Source organism: Accipiter gentilis, chromosome 10 (assembly GCF_929443795.1).
Source record: "Accipiter gentilis chromosome 10, bAccGen1.1, whole genome shotgun sequence".
Lineage (NCBI taxonomy): Eukaryota > Metazoa > Chordata > Aves > Accipitriformes > Accipitridae > Astur > Astur gentilis.
In genome coordinates, this window is record NC_064889.1 from 1,426,084 (window position 1) to 1,444,710 (window position 18,627).

Consider the following 18,627-nt stretch of genomic DNA (forward strand, 5'->3'; position numbering starts at 1 on the left):
TGCCTCCCCCGAGTACTCCCTGGCAGAGGATATTAGCAGGCTTATGAACTGGCCTGGGATGGTAACATGGAGAAGTGTGCTCAGCTGAGTTGTGGAGGGTGTCGTCCAAAACAGGCAGGGATAAGTTGCCTCTCTGAGCCTGAATCTCAGCGAGACTCATGGGATTTGGAAGTCAGGTTTATGCCTCCTTTCCTTTTGCTGATGCACCTTGCTACTCACAGGTGTTTTGGAGGCAAGAAGCACCTAAGCTGCTCAGCAGTAAAGCAAGGCCTCCTACTTGCAAGCATGCAGCCAAGCACAAAGCTAGATCCAGTGTCACTGTTTAGTCTTGCAGATTATGCATTACTCTCCTCAGCGCTGCACCACCAACACCTCTCAGCGGTCACTGCTGCTCCAGGTGCATGAATTTTGGACCAGGGGCACATCTTCCCCTGACCGAATGCTGTTGCTTTTGCTTTCTCTCTTGGTCCCATCCGGCAGCAAGTGGAAAGCCTTCTGCAAGGTGTCCTTCCTCTGCAGCAGACCTCCATGTCTGCATGCTAGGTGTCCTTACAGGGATGCCACCAGTGTCTTTGTGTGGCTGATTCCCACTTCTGCACAGCTAGGGGCTCTGTCAGCCCTGCCAAAGGGACACTGAGGTGATTAAGGACTTGGCTCATCTGTCATACAAGGACAGGCTGGGCAGCTGGGGTTGGTTAGCCTGGGGAAGGGAAGGCTGAGGGTGCTGAAGAGTGGACAGGTAGATTAAAGGAGAAAGCGCCATCCTCTTGTCAGTGGTGCCCAGTGGGAGGGCAAGAAACAATGGACAGAGGTGGAAATATGAGAAATGTCTCACACTAAGTAACCCCATTTTACTGCGGGGGTGGTCAAAGACCAGTGTCCGAATTGGTGAGATGTGATTGTTAATACAGACATTTGAGTTAACGTCTCAGTCCTCTCAATTGTTGCTCACAGTCTTTGTATGAAAAACAGCCATTGCAATTCTCTCTTTCATTGGTGTTGTGGGAATAAACTCCAGGGGATGGGTATGGAGTGGAAAGGAGGAAAGCGCTGGTTTTCATGTCTGGACGTAGGCAGCATGATAGCCAGATGGATTTAGGATGGGCATTTCAGTAGGGAACTGAGCACGCACAATCACAATCCTGATCTTCATAACTCCACCTATTTGTAGCACTGCCGATGACAGAGTGGGAGTCTGTAAATACTGTGCTAATACAACACCACCACCCAGATTGGGTTTTGACTGTCAGCAGAGCAAAGAACGTTGCCTTTCTTGCTTTAAGTAACCGTGGAATCAGAGACTTGAGAAGCTTTGTCCCCTTTAGGTAGAGAGTCTAGTTGAGAGAGGATCCCTTTGACCACAGGCCGTAAGCTGCAAGAGAAGTGAGGGTGTCTCATTTCTTAGTGACCAGGAACATCGTTACACCCAATTCCAGTAAACTTCAGGATGCCTCTGCAATGCTGGAGACTGGACAGGTTAGGTCAGCCTCTCCAGGGTGACTTCAGATCAGACAGAGAGGCCTCTAAGCCACTACATCCACCCCACCTAACGCCCGTAAGTAACTATAGCGTGCAGCACTTCCCCCAAGTAAGTATATGCTCTTAGTTTCAGCAGTCCCACTGGTTACGTTCTATGGTCCCCTGAATTTTTTCTCTGCGGGACTGGACATGTATCTTGAAGGCATCTGGCAGTCCTCTAATGAGGGGTTTAAGTCGGTTAGGGTTGACCAGGGCAGCTATGCAGATGATAAACCAATAGGAGATTTGTCTTTCAAAAAAACCCCAGGTATACAGCCATGGCCAGAACAGCAGTCAGCCTGAATCTAGTATAAAATCCTCCACCTGCACGGGATATTGGTTTAGAACAATGAAGATTAACACCCCACTGAGCATCTGTCCACACCACCTGCCCGGGAGAAGCACATACTGATCTTGGGAGCAATAGTAACTGAGTAACATGAGTAATTTGATTGGTCGACACAACTGTATTGTAAACATATACCAACCCTGCTTTCCTCTATCTTGGGGTCCTCCATGCATTAGGCTGGGGCTCCACTATGTGCACAGCCAAAATAGGAGGATTAATTCCCTTGGTAATGCTAAGCGTCCTTTTCTCCGTCCTCGGCCGGCAAAGAACAGACGTTGACACCGGGCACAGTCCCACAGCCCCCTGGGAGCTGGACTTCTGGGCAGGGTGGCAGCCCTCCTGAGCTCGCTGGAGAGCAGCTGCCCTCTGCCCTGCAAAGCAACAAGGCTGCCCCCTCGCTCCGGGGTTTCCTCCAGTGCCTGCAGAGCCAGCTTGGGTGGCCAAGAAGAAAGTCCCCATGCAGGGTTGTGGGCAGGAGATGTGGGGAGAAGGGCAAGGCAAGGCCCTTGAGCTACCCACCCCAGGCCCAAAGGAGGTGAACTTTGCAGAGAGCCCATTTTCTGGCCCGCGTGAGGGCACAGGACAGAGGAAGGGAAGGAGGCATGAGGGCTGGCAGTGCCAGGGAGCATCAAGCAGGGCTGTGGGAGGTGCCGTCAGAGGTGCTGGGGGGAGCAGAGTGGCGCAGCGGAAGCGTGCTGGGCCCATAACCCAGAGGTCGATGGATTGAAACCATCCTCTGCTAATTGGCCCTTTTATTCCCTCCTCCTGACAGCCGCTGCCTCTCCCAGCAACTTTTAACCTGCACTGCTCTAGCTCTCTGGGCACCCATGGCCCTCCTGTTCCGTCAGCCCCTTCCCTCTGCCACTGCCACCTTCTTTCTCCTTTGCCTTCTTAGGTGCCAGCACTCCCATAGTGCCCCTCGGCAAGGCAGACGGGTGGCTGTGGAGCAGCAGGCAGAGCTCCCCCCACAAGGAAGTGGGTGGCCTGTGGACACAGGCATTTCTCCCTTCCCATCCGGCAGCTCAATCCCAACTTCCCAGCCGCAAGCAGGGACCTCCAGGAATCTGGGACAAGGCTGCTGCTACTTTGGCAGACACCACTGCAATCAGCTTGACCATCTGGGGGGTTTCTCCATCCTAGTCAGTTTGCTGCCGTGCTCACTCGCAGCTCCAGCCAGGAGCAGGGCTGAGTAGGTATTCCCAGTGGGCACTGTATTGGCCATACGTGGCTCGGTGTTGGCAGTGGTGGGGAGAGGGGCTGCTGCAGGGTGGCCTCTGTGGGGAAGAGCTAAGGGGCTGCCCTGCACCACACACACAGCTGGTTCCAGGGGCCTCCACAACACTGAGCCATCTGCAAAGCTTGTGGCACCCGGGGCACCCATGCTGGCTGGAGCAGGTGGATATTCCTGAAGGAATTGCAACCTGCGGAGAAGGCACGCCAGTGAAGACCTTTCCTGATGGGCCTGAAGCCTGTGGAAGAGCCCACACTGAAAGAGATTTTCCTGTTCAGAAGCGCAGCATGTGGAGAACCCATGCTGGAGTAGTCTGCAGTGAAGGAGTGCAGCTGAGCCTGGAAAAATTGGGAGGCATGGCGGTGTTTTCTTTGTCTTCTCTTGCTCACTACAAGACAAAACACACACATAGCCTGAGACTTTCCCTCTCTTCTGGCTTCTCAGGACTGGAATTCAGTGCTGGACACCCACCCCCTCACTCCCACGTGCACATCAGCAGGTGCTCTGAACCCTAGACTGTACCACAGGTCTGTGCAGAATCCGTGCCTGGAGCCCAGGCCTGGTTTGTCCAGTGTCCTGCTCCAACCCTGGGCAGCCCCTGATGCCAATCCACTCTCCCCACTGGCTAGTGCAGCTTGAGATTTCCTAGCAAATACGCCTCTCTCTCTCTCTCACACACACACACAAAAACACCCGCTAACCCCCCCAAAACCAGAAAAGCACAGTCTGACAGAAATGAGCTAGGAGAAGAATGCAATGAAAACAAGACCAATCGCATTCTTGTTCTTCACCTGTCTGGAAAGGGTTTCCAGGATGAGTTGCTCCTTCCCCTTCCCAGGGATCGAGGTGAGGAGGACCAGCCTGCCGTTGCCCCCATTCTCCTTTGTGCCTTTTGGGAAGACAGGAGTGACAATGACTTTCTTCCTGGACTCAGGAGCCTCTCCCAGTTGTCGCGACCTTTCAAAGATAATGGAGAGTGGCCTCTTCTATGGGTCTTTCTTGGCTGAGTGCTTCACGTGCTTCCTGGCAGCAGGAAGATAGCACGGGTATCTGCAGGTGAGCTCCCTGTTACCTGAGTACCTGACTGGCCAGAAGCCAGAAGATCGCTTGCATGTTGACTGTGAGTCTGCCTCTGGCTCTGCAGGCAATGGGCCATCCACAGGAATATCGCTTGTGCTAAGTGCTCGTCTTCATTCCAGAGTGGATACCACTGCACGGTATATCTTTTCATATCCAAACACTTCTTGGTCCAAAGGAAGCGGACAGTCCCTGAGAGGGAGATCTGAGAACATGCGGGCATGACAGTGTCAAAAACGGCCGTCCGGCAATCACAAAGCAATAGGAGAACCCACGGGGAATGACGCTGTCAGAAGTTGCCTCTTCCCTTTGTTTAGCGAGTGGGGGCTTCCTTGCCTGACGTGCTTCTGGGTACACAGGTAGGGTTGGCTGGTCCTGGCAGCCAATCACAGGTCTGCCTGAGAGCAGGTGGGTACGACGGGGTCCAGAAATGGCTGTCAGCCAATCACAGAGCAGTAGGAAAACATGGTGGTTATGGTGCTATTTAATAAGAAAATGGCAGCTGAAAGAAAATGGTGCCCCCCGTGTATGTAGGGGAAGGTACGTCCTGGTCACGTGTACTTCATCATTCATCACTGCCGGCATGGGCATTCACCAAAGCAATCATCCATCACCAAAACCAGTGGCAGCACAAGGCAGATTTTAGCCCAGGAACACGTAATGCACGGAGTCCTGCAACACAAATTGCTTACTGGCACACAGCATGGAATGTGGCAGATGCTCATATCCGTCCAACTTCTATAGACCAAGAAACTTGTGCTAGAAATGATCCACCTGGCCTATTGGAACATTATATAGACAGAGAATTGTTACCCTAGCATTGCCTGCTTTTTACTTGCTGATGGCTGAGCTACCACTACACACGTCTACAAGCCATGGACCTATCCAGTGCCTAGGAAGAAACCCAGGCTGGTTGCTGTGCCTTTTTAATTCAACCAAAGGGTACATCATGCAACCACACGTTAACCCAGGACAGTGTGATCGTGACTCTGACTGGGGCAGGCTCCGACCGCTCTACCTCAGCGTTATGCCCTCTGGTATTCCCCATGGGCACTGTATTGGCTAGCCATGGCAAGGTTTTGGTAGTGGAGGGGTCAGGGGGTGCTGCAGAATGGCCTCTGTGGGAAGAGATAAGGGGCTGCCCTGTGTCAGACACAGCCAGTTCCAGCTCCACAGTGGACCCACCGCACAAGACAGCTGAGCCGCCGTCAACATTGGTGGCCCCTCTGTGAAAACATATTCCAGAAAGGGCAGAAATCGACAGGCAGAGAGAGGTGGGAGGAAAAAACAGAGTGGGTGAGAGCAGAGACACGTCCTGCTTGGACAGGTAAAGGAGTTTGGTGTGAAGCACTGAAGTTGTCTCGGCACAGGGGAGAGGAAAGGCGATGTTTTGTGTTTGTGTTTTTGTTTCTCACTACTTGCATCCGTTTTAAGTGGCCAAGAATTGATTTTGCCCAAGTCAAGCCTGATTTTCCCACAAGAGTTTTGGCTAAGCCGTGTCCGTGTGTTTATCTTGAGCCATGAGATTTCTCATTGTGTTTTCAGTGCTCTGCATCGCCCTGCGGGTGGGGAAAGCAGTGAGCAGCTGGGTGGGCGTTTGTCTGTGCTTAAACCACCACAGGTACGTACACGCAAACGCACCTGCACCTGCATAGTACGTGCGCAGCTGGCCCACATATGAACGCAGATGGGGAGCGTGACCATTACCAGCATCCAGGAGCTGGAGTTTCCGTAGCCAACAGCTCAGAGGCAGAGAAGGACACCCACGTGCCAGCAGGTTGAGGTCGTGTGTATGTGTGCAGGGGGCTGGAAGGAGGAGGCGGGAGAGTCTGTGAAGCGGGGGAGCAGGCAAGAGGGCAGTTGGTGACCTGGCAGAGCAGGAGGCAGGCAAGAGTGGGACGTGGAGGAGCAGGAGGGAGGCCAGGCTCTGGGCTGGAGGAGCAGTAGGCAGCAGAGCATCCAGGAGCGTTGGTGGTATAGTGGTGAGCATAGCTGCCTTCCAAGCAGTTGACCCGGGTTCGATTCCTGGCCAACGCAGACCAGCTTTTCTTCTGCCTGGCTGCATCATGCCTTCCCCATTTAGCAACAGCAGGCTGCAGGGGCTGCTTTATACCATTCTGAGATTTCAGGCAGTGTTGAAGCACTGCAGCAGGTGCCCAGAGAACCTTGGGATTCTCCATGCCTGGGTGTCACACTCAAGTTTCAGTGGGGCTCAGGCACTGTGCTACCTGCTCTAGCTTTCGGGCTAGCCCTGCTTTAGGCAGGCATTTGGACTAGTGACCTCCTGAGATGCCTTACAGTCTACCTCCTTCCATGAAGCAACAATTCCCAGAGAGCTGTGCCCTCCCTCCTTCCTCTACATCACGGGCAGTAAGTCAGCCTCTTCCCCGCAGGAAGGGGAGCCCGCTCATTGCTCGGCACTTGGCGCATCTCCTGTCCTTTTGCCTTGACTCTCCAGACCCTTTCCCACACGCTGACCCCTTGAGACCGACACAGCATTCCCCCAGGTGTCGGTGTGGCACAGCCCTCCTTGCCCAGCATGCCCAGCCCTGAGCAGGGAAGAAGGAAGCACCCTTGCTGCCCCAGGAACCGTCCATGAGGAGGCGCTGCAGGCCAAGTGCTTGGCTTGCCATCCCCTGGGGCTCTGGAGGGAATGGAGGAAGTCACGGGAAAGGCAGACGTGTGCCTGGAGCCCTTGACAGGACACTGGCGTGCGTAGAGCCGTAATTCACTGACGGTTCCTTTGGTTGCTCCCCTGAAGGAGTGCCTTGGGCTTTGGGAGATGTGTCGGAAGTGTGCTGCGCCTGTGCTGGGTACTCCGGTTCCATGCGGTACGAAGCGCGTGTAGGAGCTGTGATCACCAGTCCGCAGCCCTTGGTGGGAGCAAGGCAAGGGTGCTCCCAGGATACATCTCCCCCTGCAGCAGTGCCAGGAGGAGGCTGGCTGAGGTGGGCTGGCTCTGGCAGCTGCAGGGTGCGGACCAGCAGCAGCAGCAGCAGCAGCGGGTCAGGATGGCTGAGTGGTCTAAGGCGTGTTGCGTTCAGGTTGCAGCCTCCCTGGGAGGCATGGCTTCGAGTCCCACTCCTGACAGGCTCTTCTCTCTGGCTGCCCCCCTTCATGGTTTCTCTCTCTTGGCCTCTCTCTTCAGTGGAGGATTCTTGCCCCTCTGGGGGCTCTGCTCAGCCTGCTGACCAGGTCTTGCTGCAGTCCCAGCTCCTGTAGAAGGAGAAATGGGCGTACCCATGCTGCCCCACCAGTAGCAGGTGGGTAGGCCTAGAACAGAATCATGGAAGGAGGAGAGCCCCTGGGGAACTCCACTTTTCCACTCTCCCCTACAAAAGTGACATTCTGCATGCCTCTCCTCTCCCCTGCAATATGGAGCTTTGGGCATTCTTCAAACATTCACCCACAGAATACTCTCTCCCTGCTTCTGCTTTACCCTTCAACAACCCTTCTGGTTGGAAGGAATTTCAGGGAGAGTGCATCCTCCTGCTTCTGGCAGGCTCCCACCAGCTGATCAGTGCTTTGTCCTTTTGGGTCATAAAATACCTTCAGGACAGACATTTCACAGCCTCTCTGGACCCCTGTTCCCATGCTTAGGCACCCTCTGGGTGATCATCTGTGTTTGTGTAGCCAGTCACAAACTGCCTGCTCAACTTCTGACGATGGCGCTCATCCTCCAGCCATCGCAGTAGCCTCCTGGTAGGCACCAGGAGGCTCCTATTAGATCCCTGCTAAGCATTTTCTTCTCCCAGCTGAGCAAGCCTTGGGTCCTCAGCCTATCCTCACAAGGCCAGAGCCCCCTGCCCTGACTATCCTAGCGATCCTCTGTGGAACATGCTCCAGTTTATCATCGCCATTCCTTGGTTCCCCAGATAGTCCTTCTCCCCCCGTTTTGGAGATGGGGCAACTTTTCCCTCTCCTTTGTCATCAGGGAGCTCCTCTGCCCTCTGCTCCCAAAGCTGGAGAGCCCCTGCGATGCATCCTTCCCTCTTTCAGGCCCAGTGGCACACTCTGTAGGTGGCAATCCAGGATGTGGCATTGACCAGCAGGATTTCAACACCCAGAAAGTTTCCCTGAGCTGGCAGTTCCTCACCAGCAAACAGGGACAGCACCAGTGGGAAGAGGGACCGGTGGGAGTAAAGGCCCACCAGTAAGAGGCCAATGTGGGCATGGCAGGCTCTCTCCAACACTGCTGACAGGACAGAGGCATCTTCACACAATCCCACCACAGGTTGCACAAGCACTGGTGGCATTTTTCAGAAGGACCCCAGTCAGGAAGTATGAGCCACAGAAGAGGTCCTCCTGTGCACACAGGAAGAGGAAGAGGAAGAGGGGACATGCACAGGGTGGTATCAGAGCATGCCGGAGCATGTCGGGATTGAGGGAGATGCTGAAGGAGCTGGGATTGTTCATCCTGGAGAATAGAGGGTGAGGGGGCTTCTGCTATATTAAGGTAGCTCTCTGGCTTGCCAAGGCCTGCCCTTAGCCAGAAATTTCTTGGGAGTGCAGGACACAGGAGTGGCTTGGCCTCCTGCGTGAGCCAGCCTGGCCTGAGCTGCAGCTCCCAGGAGCTGGGGAGCTCTGGGAGATCTCTGGCTGCCCATTGAAGCCTGTAAGGGGGGCACAAAGTGTCCTCCCCGCAGTGTCCCGCAGGGAGGAGCAGCATCGGAGGCTGCAGTGGACGGAACATTTGCCGTGACCTTGAGGAAGCAAACAGTCTGGGGAGCACAGGCAGCCCCAGCAGGCCGTGCTGCCAGGAAGGAAACCAAGGACAAAATACCCCAAGCAAGGAAGCTGCCTTGTGGGCACTGGCACACACAACCCACTGGCCCAGAACCCTTTCTCCCCAAGTGCTGGGTGAGACTAGCAGAGCCCCAGGAAGACCCTCCATTGCTTGGAGAAACGCTATCTCAGCCCCAGAAGGGACATCCCTCCTCCTGCAGCGGCACAGCTTCTGCATGGGAAAGGGCTGTCCCTTTCCCCGTGCTCCAGCCCCTGGAGTGTGGGGGGGGTCCCTCCACCTCTTTGCAAGACCTTCAGAGACTGGGCCCTGCTCTTGCTGCTCCCAGACACTCCTCCCACCCTGCTCGGTCCTGCAGATCCCAGGGATGGATGAGGAAAGCCCTCAGCGATGCTGCTTCTCTGGGACATGCTTTCAGATTTGTGACTCTGTGGAAATTCAACCCTTCTCCAGTGACTAGGTGTTTCTCACGCCCTCTCTGAATGTAACTCTCCATTTGAAATCTTGGGCTTGGGCACGGCAGCCTGGTCTGTCCTGTGGGTTCAGAAGCACCAGCTGCCAGCCCAGTGCTTTGGGCAGTTCAAAGGTACCAGGCGGTTGCGTCCTCAGTGTCCCGGGCTAAGTGTGAGATCCAGCAGAGTGTCTCCGCATGTGTTTCCTCCCGTCTGACTGCTGGGAGGAAGGGCCCTGCTCTCAACACACAGGCTCAAACCCTGCCACAAGGAGGATAGCTCCAGTGCAGCTTCTCCCCACTGTGTGCGTGGACCCTTGGCCAGGTGGACCCAGGGCATGTGGGAGAGCTGCCTTGAGCTAATAGTAGAATTCACCGAAGTCTGGACCAGTCTGGAGCAGCCTCAGGAGAGAAAAACCTCATTCTCACTGCGGGAAGGGCCGCTTTGGGGCAGAAGGGGACAGCGTGTCCTGCAAAAGAGGACCAGGCTCTGAAGTCAGCCAGGACTGTCCCAGCAGAGGAAGGCAGTCCAGCTTGTGCAACCCATAACAAGCTGCCTTGGGTCCTCCTGCCAGCTCTTCCCTCTGTTGAACCACATCCCCTGCCCTCTCTCTTGGTCGCCCCCTTCGGCAAGGTCAGGAGCTTGGCTAGGACCGCAACCAAGAGTAAGGATATGTGGTTAGCGGCTGCTTAGTATGAGGTACAAGGTGAGAACAGGACAGGCAATAACTTACAGAGGCAGACTTGGAGGCTGTCCAACATGGGGGTGAAGGGAGGCAGCAGCAGAGACCGCAAGTGCAAGCATCGAGCCACAGATCGCTGAGCCACGAATGTAGTCTGCAAGGTGCAACGTTGAAGAGCTTCAGCTGGAAAATTCATAAACTAGTCTAACGAGGAAAAGGCAAGATTCTCCCAGGTTACCAGCCTGGGTCTTGTAAGAGAGGGCGTGCCAGGCTTGCACAAAGTGCTCTGCCACTCCCTTGAAAGATCCTGTGAGCAGAGGGTGGCCTGGTGGCCCTGAAGAAGGCTGCACTTGCTGATGCCCAGGGAGATGGAGAGACTGCCAGGCTCAGCCAGGAGCACGTGGCTCGGCAAGGGTGGCCACAGGGGAAAGACCACACCTGTCCAGGAGGTCCCATGGTGTAATGGTGAGCACTCTGGACTCTGAATCCAGCGATCTGAGTTCAAATCTCAGTGGGACCTTGAGCTTTTGGCTCCCTCAGGGCTTTCCTCCGCATGCTTGCACATTTAGCTCTCTACGGCTACCTGAAGGGGGGTTGTAGTGAGGTGGGTGCTGCTCTCTTCTGTCAGGTGGCTGGAGATAGGATGAGAGGAAAGGGCCTCAAGTTGAGGCAAGGGAGATTTAGGTTAGCTATTAGGAAAAAATTCACTACTGAGAGGGTTGTCACACATTGGAATAGGCTGGCCAGGGAAGTGGTTGAGTCACCATCCCTGGAGGTATTCAAAAGGCGAGCGGTCGGTCGGGGTACTCCATAACACGATTTAGTGGGCATGGATGATGGTTGGACTCGATGATCTTGAAGGTCTCTTCAAACATAAATGATTCTATGATTAGCAGCCTTGCCTTGCTGTCAGGGCAATGGTTTAATGCACTCTCATCTTCCGTCCTTTCCTGTGCTCCCAGCCCTGGGACTGACACCAGTGCCCCTTCTGCTGCCCTGTGCCCACCAGCCGTCTGCAGCTTTCCTGAGCGCTGGACCTCGCCCCCTCTCTGCTCCCTTGGTCTTGATGGCTGCTCCTGGATGAGGGCGTCCAGCAGTGGCTCAGAGAATCACACAACACCTGAGGTGGAGAGCCTGCACTCCAAGCCTGGCTCAAAGCAGCCTCAAGTGGAGGAGGCTATTCAGGGCCTTGTCTGCTTGGATGTGGGACACCTCCAAAGATGGAGACGCTACAACACTCCCCGGGCAACCGTTTCCCGTCTTTCATTACCACTGTGTGTGGCAGTACTTGTATTCCCACCCCTGTCCATTGCTTCTGGTGCCATCCATTTCTCTGAGGCTTTTCTGTCTTTCTCTTGCCTGCTTGTTTATTTTTGGTGCTCTGGTATCAGTTCAGGGAGCTCCACCCACAACTGGCAGTGCCCCGTGCATGGGGACAGACTCACGGTCGTGGGAGAGAGCAGGTTCTCCCTCTGCCTTTATCCTGGGGTCGGCTGGGATAGAGTTTACTTTCACAAGGAGCTGGAGGGGGCCCAGCCAGGACAGCTGACCCGAACTAGCCAAGGGGGTATTCGATACCGTATGATGTCATGCTCAGTATATAACTGGGGGAGCTGGCGGTGGGGGGGTGAAGGGATCACAGCTCAGAAATGGGCTGAGCATCAGGTTCTGTGCGGTGAGCAATTGCACTGTGCGTCACATGCTTTATATATTCATTGGACAGCAAGCAGCCGTGTGGTGCTTAGTTGCCAGCTGGGCTTATCCCACGACATCCTTGCAGCTATGTTGGCGAACGGAGCGGGGAGGAGAACAAACCACCACAAGACTCCAGCGGTGCTGCACAGAGTCTTTAATGAGAAGGAGGAGATGCAGTGGCACGGAACAGAGACCAAGAAACACGTCTGCAGGGTTCAGGGAGGCACAGAGAATGGCCCATTTCCCAAGAACAAGCTCCAGGCAAAGCGCTTGCCTTTCCCCATTCCGATTGAGCCGGTGGCAATGCCAGCCCACCAAGAGCAGGCCCTAACTCCGGCACACTCCCTGCGTCAGCAGGAGGTTCAGCAAAGCAGAAGAGAACGAGCCCTTTCCTGAGGAGCTCAGAGCAAAGCAGAGCCACAGGAGACACGGCGAGGCCTGCAGTGCAGCGAGGAGCAGCAGGCACAGGTGCCTTCTGCCCGGTGGGATGAGGACACTCAGCCCACCTGCAAGCCGTGGCTACGCTCCTGCTGCTGCAGGATCCCTGTCTTCCTTGGTGCTCCAAAGGGGATGATCTGCTGGCTTCAGCAGTTCAGACCGCAGCGGGTGGGAGGCAGACACAGCCCTGACCCCCCCAGACCAAGGGAGCCCCCAGAAGAGATGGGAACCCCCCCGGCGCTGAGGGAGCTCCCAACAGCAGCTGACAGTGAGGATCCCACGGCTGTGCTCTGAGGGAAAGAGGTGAGGATGGGGCCCGGCAGGGTCACCACCACCGGAGAGGCCTGGATGGCCACCGTCGAATCAGCGCAGCGGGCGACACAGGGCTCACTGCAGCTGCTTGCAAGTGGGGTTGGGCCGGAGGCGCCGCAGGGCGTTGGGAGACAGGGTCTCAAGCAAGACATCTCTCGGCGAGGGAGGCAAAGCTGAAACACAAAGCAGGCAGGGAGCATGAACCTCAATAGCAGTCTGTCTGTCTTTTCCTCAGCTCTCTCCGTGGAGACTCTGTGGTTTCAAAACTCCCGGTACGCCTACGTTTGCCACGGCCATCATCGAGCCCTCCGAGTTGCACGGCACAGGAAAGCTGACCCACTTTTGGAATAGGCCCCAGCGCAGTGGCTTTAAAGCGCCTGTGGAAAGACTGATCATACCCCATCTCCATTGTGGCTTTGAAGATGGCACTGGATGCACTTGGCCATTTGGTTAGAGATGGCCTCCTGCAGGTGCACGTTCTGTGGGGCAGACCGCCCTGCAGCTGAGCCCCATGGATCCCCTTCTGCTTGAAAGAGCCCTCCTCCTCCCATGTCTCCCAAGCCACCTCCCCCAAAAGGCAAAGAGATTGCAGCCCTTCAACAGTTGTATGGCAGGGCAAAGCTGAGGCAGCCCAAGTATCAGCCTCAGTAGCCACCAAAACAGCAGTTCAGCTCACAGAGAGAGATGGAGGGGACTCAGGCTTACCTTGCTCCTCGAGGAAAGGGAGGCAAGACAGGAGGATGCAGAGCTTGGAGCAGCGCAGGCTTTTATGCTGTGTCCCAGAGCCCTGGGGGACCCACAAACATTCCTTGCTCATGAAGCCTCTCCACACCTAGTAATTGCAGCTTGCCAAGGCCTCTCTGGTGATTAAGCCCTTGCCTCTTTCACCCAAAATGTTTTCCTCTCACTGCGTATCGTCTAACATCAATATAATTAATTTGTGTCCAGCTCTGCTAAGACCTGTTTGCTCCGAGGTCTCAGGCTAGCTGTGCAGAGATTTTAAGTGACTGTGTCCTTCCCACAGCCAAATTAACCTGTTTTCCTCAGCAAGGTCATCCCAGATGCCAAAGGCCTAGACGGCCTGCTTTTGAGCAGAGGCTGAGCGCAGTGAGCCAAAAGATCGTGGCTCTTTCTCCTGGGTCAGGGATGGGGTGGCCCATTCCATGCATTTCAAACTACAAAGGGACATCGGATCAGTCTCCCAGAGCACCTGGGAGTCACATGGCCCTTGAGCAACCACCAAAAGGCACTGCCTTGGAAGACAGCAAATGCGGGAGGTTGCATAGAACCACCAGTTGATTCAGGAAGGATGCTAAAATGTGTGGAAAATCCCATGAGGAAAGCGGCACTTTGGGACTATAAGCTCTGGTATCCCTGGTACGCCTGAGGCTGGGGCAACGTGTGCACTGAAGTCCACTGCAGGGTGACTCATGTTTGCCTGGAGTTCAGGGTTTTTCCCAACTCCTCCACATCATGATGACTCCCAGGTGCTCTGGGAGACTGATCCGATGTCCCTTTGTAGTTTGAAATGCATGGAATGGGCCAGCCCATCCCTCACCCAGGAAAAAGGGTTGTGAGCTTTTGACTCCCTGCCCTGAGCCTCTCCTCAAAAGCAGGCCATTGAGGCTTCTGGGATGACCTTGCTAAGCAAAACAGGTGAATTTGGGCGTGGGTCTCTTTCAGAGAAGGAAGAGGGCAACTCATTGATCACAAAACCATGCTGTGGTAGAGCCTGATGAGCGTAAGCTAGGTCCTCCTGGCTGTCACTCCGGCCCACAGGGGTCTTCCTTCCAGCCCACAAAGGACTTCCTTTGACGTTGAGGTTTGCCACATCCCTGGTGAGATGAGGCTCTTCTCCCATATGGGATTGTGCAGTCTTGATGTTCTGCTTAAATTTACTCACAGTCTCCTGTGTGTCTATTAGGTGTTGAGATGCTTCATGAGCAAGGAATGTTTGTGCCCCCCCCCCCCAGGGCTCTGGGACACAGCATAAAAGCCTGCGCTGCTCCAGGCTCTGCATCCTCCTGTCTTGCCTCCCTTTCCTCGAGGAGCAAGGTAAGCCTGAGTCCCCTCCATCTCTCTCTGTGAGCTGAACTGCTGTCTTGGTGGCTACTGAGGCTGATACTTGGGCTGCCTCAGCTTTGCCCTGCCATACAACTGTTGAAGGGCTGCAATCTCTTTGCCTTTTGGGGGAGGTGGCTGGGGAGACATGGGAGGAGGAGGGCTCTTTCAAGCAGAAGGGGATCCATGGGGCTCAGCTGCAGGGCGGTCTGCCCCCCAGAATGTGCACCTGCAGGAGGCCATCTCTAACCAAATGGCCAAGTGCATCCAGTGCCATCTTCAAAGCCACAATGGAGATGGGGTATGATCAGTCTTTCCACAGGCGCTTTAAAGCCACTGCGCTGGGGCCTATTCCAAAAGTGGGTGAGCCTTCCTGTGCCGTGCAACTCGGAGGGCACAATGGGGGCCGTGGCAAACGTAGGCGTACCGGGAGTTTTGAAACCAAAGAGTCTCCACGGAGAGAGCTGAGGAAAAGACAGACAGACTGCTATTGAGGTTCATGCTCCCTGCCTGCTCTGTGTTTCAGCTTTGCCTGCCTCGCCGAGAGATGTCTTGCTTCAGACCCTGTCTCCCAACGCCCTGCGGCGCCTCCGGCCCAACCCCACTTGCAAGCAGCTGCAGTGAGCCCTGTGTCGCCCGCTGCGCTGACTCGACGGTGTTCATCGAAGCCTCCCCGGTGGTGGTGACCCTGCCGGGCCCCATCCTCACCTCTTTCCCTCAGAGCACAGCCGTGGGATCCTCGCTGTCAGCTGCTGTTGGGAGCTCCCTCAGCGCCGGGGGGGTTCCCATCTCTTCTGGGGGCTCCCTTGGTCTGGGGGGGTCAGGGCTGTGTCTGCCTCCCACCCGCTGCGGTCTGAACTGCTGAAGCCAGCAGATCATCCCCTTTGGAGCACCAAGGAAGACAGGGATCCTGCAGCAGCAGGAGCGTAGCCACGGCTTGCAGGTGGGCTGAGTGTCCTCATCCCACCGGGCAGAAGGCACCTGTGCCTGCTGCTCCTCGCTGCACTGCAGGCCTCGCCGTGTCTCCTGTGGCTCTGCTTTGCTCTGAGCTCCTCAGGAAAGGGCTCGTTCTCTTCTGCTTTGCTGAACCTCCTGCTGACGCAGGGAGTGTGCCGGAGTTAGGGCCTGCTCTTGGTGGGCTGGCATTGCCACCGGCTCAATCGGAATGGGGAAAGGCAAGCGCTTTGCCTGGAGCTTGTCCTTGAGAAATGGGCCATTCTCTGTGCCTCCCTGAACCCTGCAGACGTGTTTCTCGGTCTCTGTTCCGTGCCACTGCATTTCCTCCTTCTCATTAAAGACTTTGTGCAGCACAGCTGGAGACCTGTGTTCATCTCTCCTCCTCCCTCAGTTAGCTACGTGCTCTGCAAGAAAGAGTAACTGGTTTCTGTCCTGAGTTTACCACATGTTGTCCATAGAGCTCCCTGAACTGATACCAGAGCACCAAAAATAAACAAGCAGGCAAGAAGAAGACTAAAAGCCCCAGAGAAATGGAGTGTGAGTCTGTAACCTGCTCATCACAGCCCTGAAATGTCTCCCAGGGTCAGCCCTGCGTCCCAACCCTGAAAGCATTCAGAAGCTGATCTCATTTCTTCTGCCAGTGTTCCCAGTGCTTTCTGCATGTATGCTCAGGAAGCAGTGACTTTTCATTGCCTCCCCCGAGTACTCCCTGGCAGAGGATATTAGCAGGCTTATGAACTGGCCTGGGATGGTAACATGGAGAAGTGTGCTCAGCTGAGTTGTGGAGGGTGTCGTCCAAAACAGGCAGGGATAAGTTGCCTCTCTGAGCCTGAATCTCAGCGAGACTCATGGGATTTGGAAGTCAGGTTTATGCCTCCTTTCCTTTTGCTGATGCACCTTGCTACTCACAGGTGTTTTGGAGGCAAGAAGCACCTAAGCTGCTCAGCAGTAAAGCAAGGCCTCCTACTTGCAAGCATGCAGCCAAGCACAAAGCTAGATCCAGTGTCACTGTTTAGTCTTGCAGATTATGCATTACTCTCCTCAGCGCTGCACCACCAACACCTCTCAGCGGTCACTGCTGCTCCAGGTGCATGAATTTTGGACCAGGGGCACATCTTCCCCTGACCGAATGCTGTTGCTTTTGCTTTCTCTCTTGGTCCCATCCGGCAGCAAGTGGAAAGCCTTCTGCAAGGTGTCCTTCCTCTGCAGCAGACCTCCATGTCTGCATGCTAGGTGTCCTTACAGGGATGCCACCAGTGTCTTTGTGTGGCTGATTCCCACTTCTGCACAGCTAGGGGCTCTGTCAGCCCTGCCAAAGGGACACTGAGGTGATTAAGGACTTGGCTCATCTGTCATACAAGGACAGGCTGGGCAGCTGGGGTTGGTTAGCCTGGGGAAGGGAAGGCTGAGGGTGCTGAAGAGTGGACAGGTAGATTAAAGGAGAAAGCGCCATCCTCTTGTCAGTGGTGCCCAGTGGGAGGGCAAGAAACAATGGACAGAGGTGGAAATATGAGAAATGTCTCACACTAAGTAACCCCATTTTACTGCGGGGGTGGTCAAAGACCAGTGTCCGAATTGGTGAGATGTGATTGTTAATACAGACATTTGAGTTAACGTCTCAGTCCTCTCAATTGTTGCTCACAGTCTTTGTATGAAAAACAGCCATTGCAATTCTCTCTTTCATTGGTGTTGTGGGAATAAACTCCAGGGGATGGGTATGGAGTGGAAAGGAGGAAAGCGCTGGTTTTCATGTCTGGACGTAGGCAGCATGATAGCCAGATGGATTTAGGATGGGCATTTCAGTAGGGAACTGAGCACGCACAATCACAATCCTGATCTTCATAACTCCACCTATTTGTAGCACTGCCGATGACAGAGTGGGAGTCTGTAAATACTGTGCTAATACAACACCACCACCCAGATTGGGTTTTGACTGTCAGCAGAGCAAAGAACGTTGCCTTTCTTGCTTTAAGTAACCGTGGAATCAGAGACTTGAGAAGCTTTGTCCCCTTTAGGTAGAGAGTCTAGTTGAGAGAGGATCCCTTTGACCACAGGCCGTAAGCTGCAAGAGAAGTGAGGGTGTCTCATTTCTTAGTGACCAGGAACATCGTTACACCCAATTCCAGTAAACTTCAGGATGCCTCTGCAATGCTGGAGACTGGACAGGTTAGGTCAGCCTCTCCAGGGTGACTTCAGATCAGACAGAGAGGCCTCTAAGCCACTACATCCACCCCACCTAACGCCCGTAAGTAACTATAGCGTGCAGCACTTCCCCCAAGTAAGTATATGCTCTTAGTTTCAGCAGTCCCACTGGTTACGTTCTATGGTCCCCTGAATTTTTTCTCTGCGGGACTGGACATGTATCTTGAAGGCATCTGGCAGTCCTCTAATGAGGGGTTTAAGTCGGTTAGGGTTGACCAGGGCAGCTATGCAGATGATAAACCAATAGGAGATTTGTCTTTCAAAAAAACCCCAGGTATACAGCCATGGCCAGAACAGCAGTCAGCCTGAATCTAGTATAAAATCCTCCACCTGCACGGGATATTGGTTTAGAACAATGAAGATTAACACCCCACTGAGCATCTGTCCACACCACCTGCCCGGGAGAAGCACATACTGATCTTGGGAGCAATAGTAACTGAGTAACATGAGTAATTTGATTGGTCGACACAACTGTATTGTAAACATATACCAACCCTGCTTTCCTCTATCTTGGGGTCCTCCATGCATTAGGCTGGGGCTCCACTATGTGCACAGCCAAAATAGGAGGATTAATTCCCTTGGTAATGCTAAGCGTCCTTTTCTCCGTCCTCGGCCGGCAAAGAACAGACGTTGACACCGGGCACAGTCCCACAGCCCCCTGGGAGCTGGACTTCTGGGCAGGGTGGCAGCCCTCCTGAGCTCGCTGGAGAGCAGCTGCCCTCTGCCCTGCAAAGCAACAAGGCTGCCCCCTCGCTCCGGGGTTTCCTCCAGTGCCTGCAGAGCCAGCTTGGGTGGCCAAGAAGAAAGTCCCCATGCAGGGTTGTGGGCAGGAGATGTGGGGAGAAGGGCAAGGCAAGGCCCTTGAGCTACCCACCCCAGGCCCAAAGGAGGTGAACTTTGCAGAGAGCC

The 18,627-nt window shown here is 54.7% G+C and overlaps 2 non-coding genes across 2 annotated transcripts; both read left to right on the plus strand.

Moving 5' to 3' along the window:
• The first annotated feature begins 6,140 nt into the window (after nucleotides 1-6,140).
• Nucleotides 6,141-6,212, plus strand: TRNAG-UCC (transfer RNA glycine (anticodon UCC)). Its single transcript has one exon. It is a non-coding gene; the product is annotated as a tRNA-Gly (tRNA).
• A 4,289-nt stretch (nucleotides 6,213-10,501) lies between these two features.
• TRNAQ-CUG (transfer RNA glutamine (anticodon CUG)) lies at nucleotides 10,502-10,573 on the plus strand. The gene has a single exon. It is a non-coding gene; the product is annotated as a tRNA-Gln (tRNA).
• Nucleotides 10,574-18,627: the final 8,054 nt, after the last annotated feature.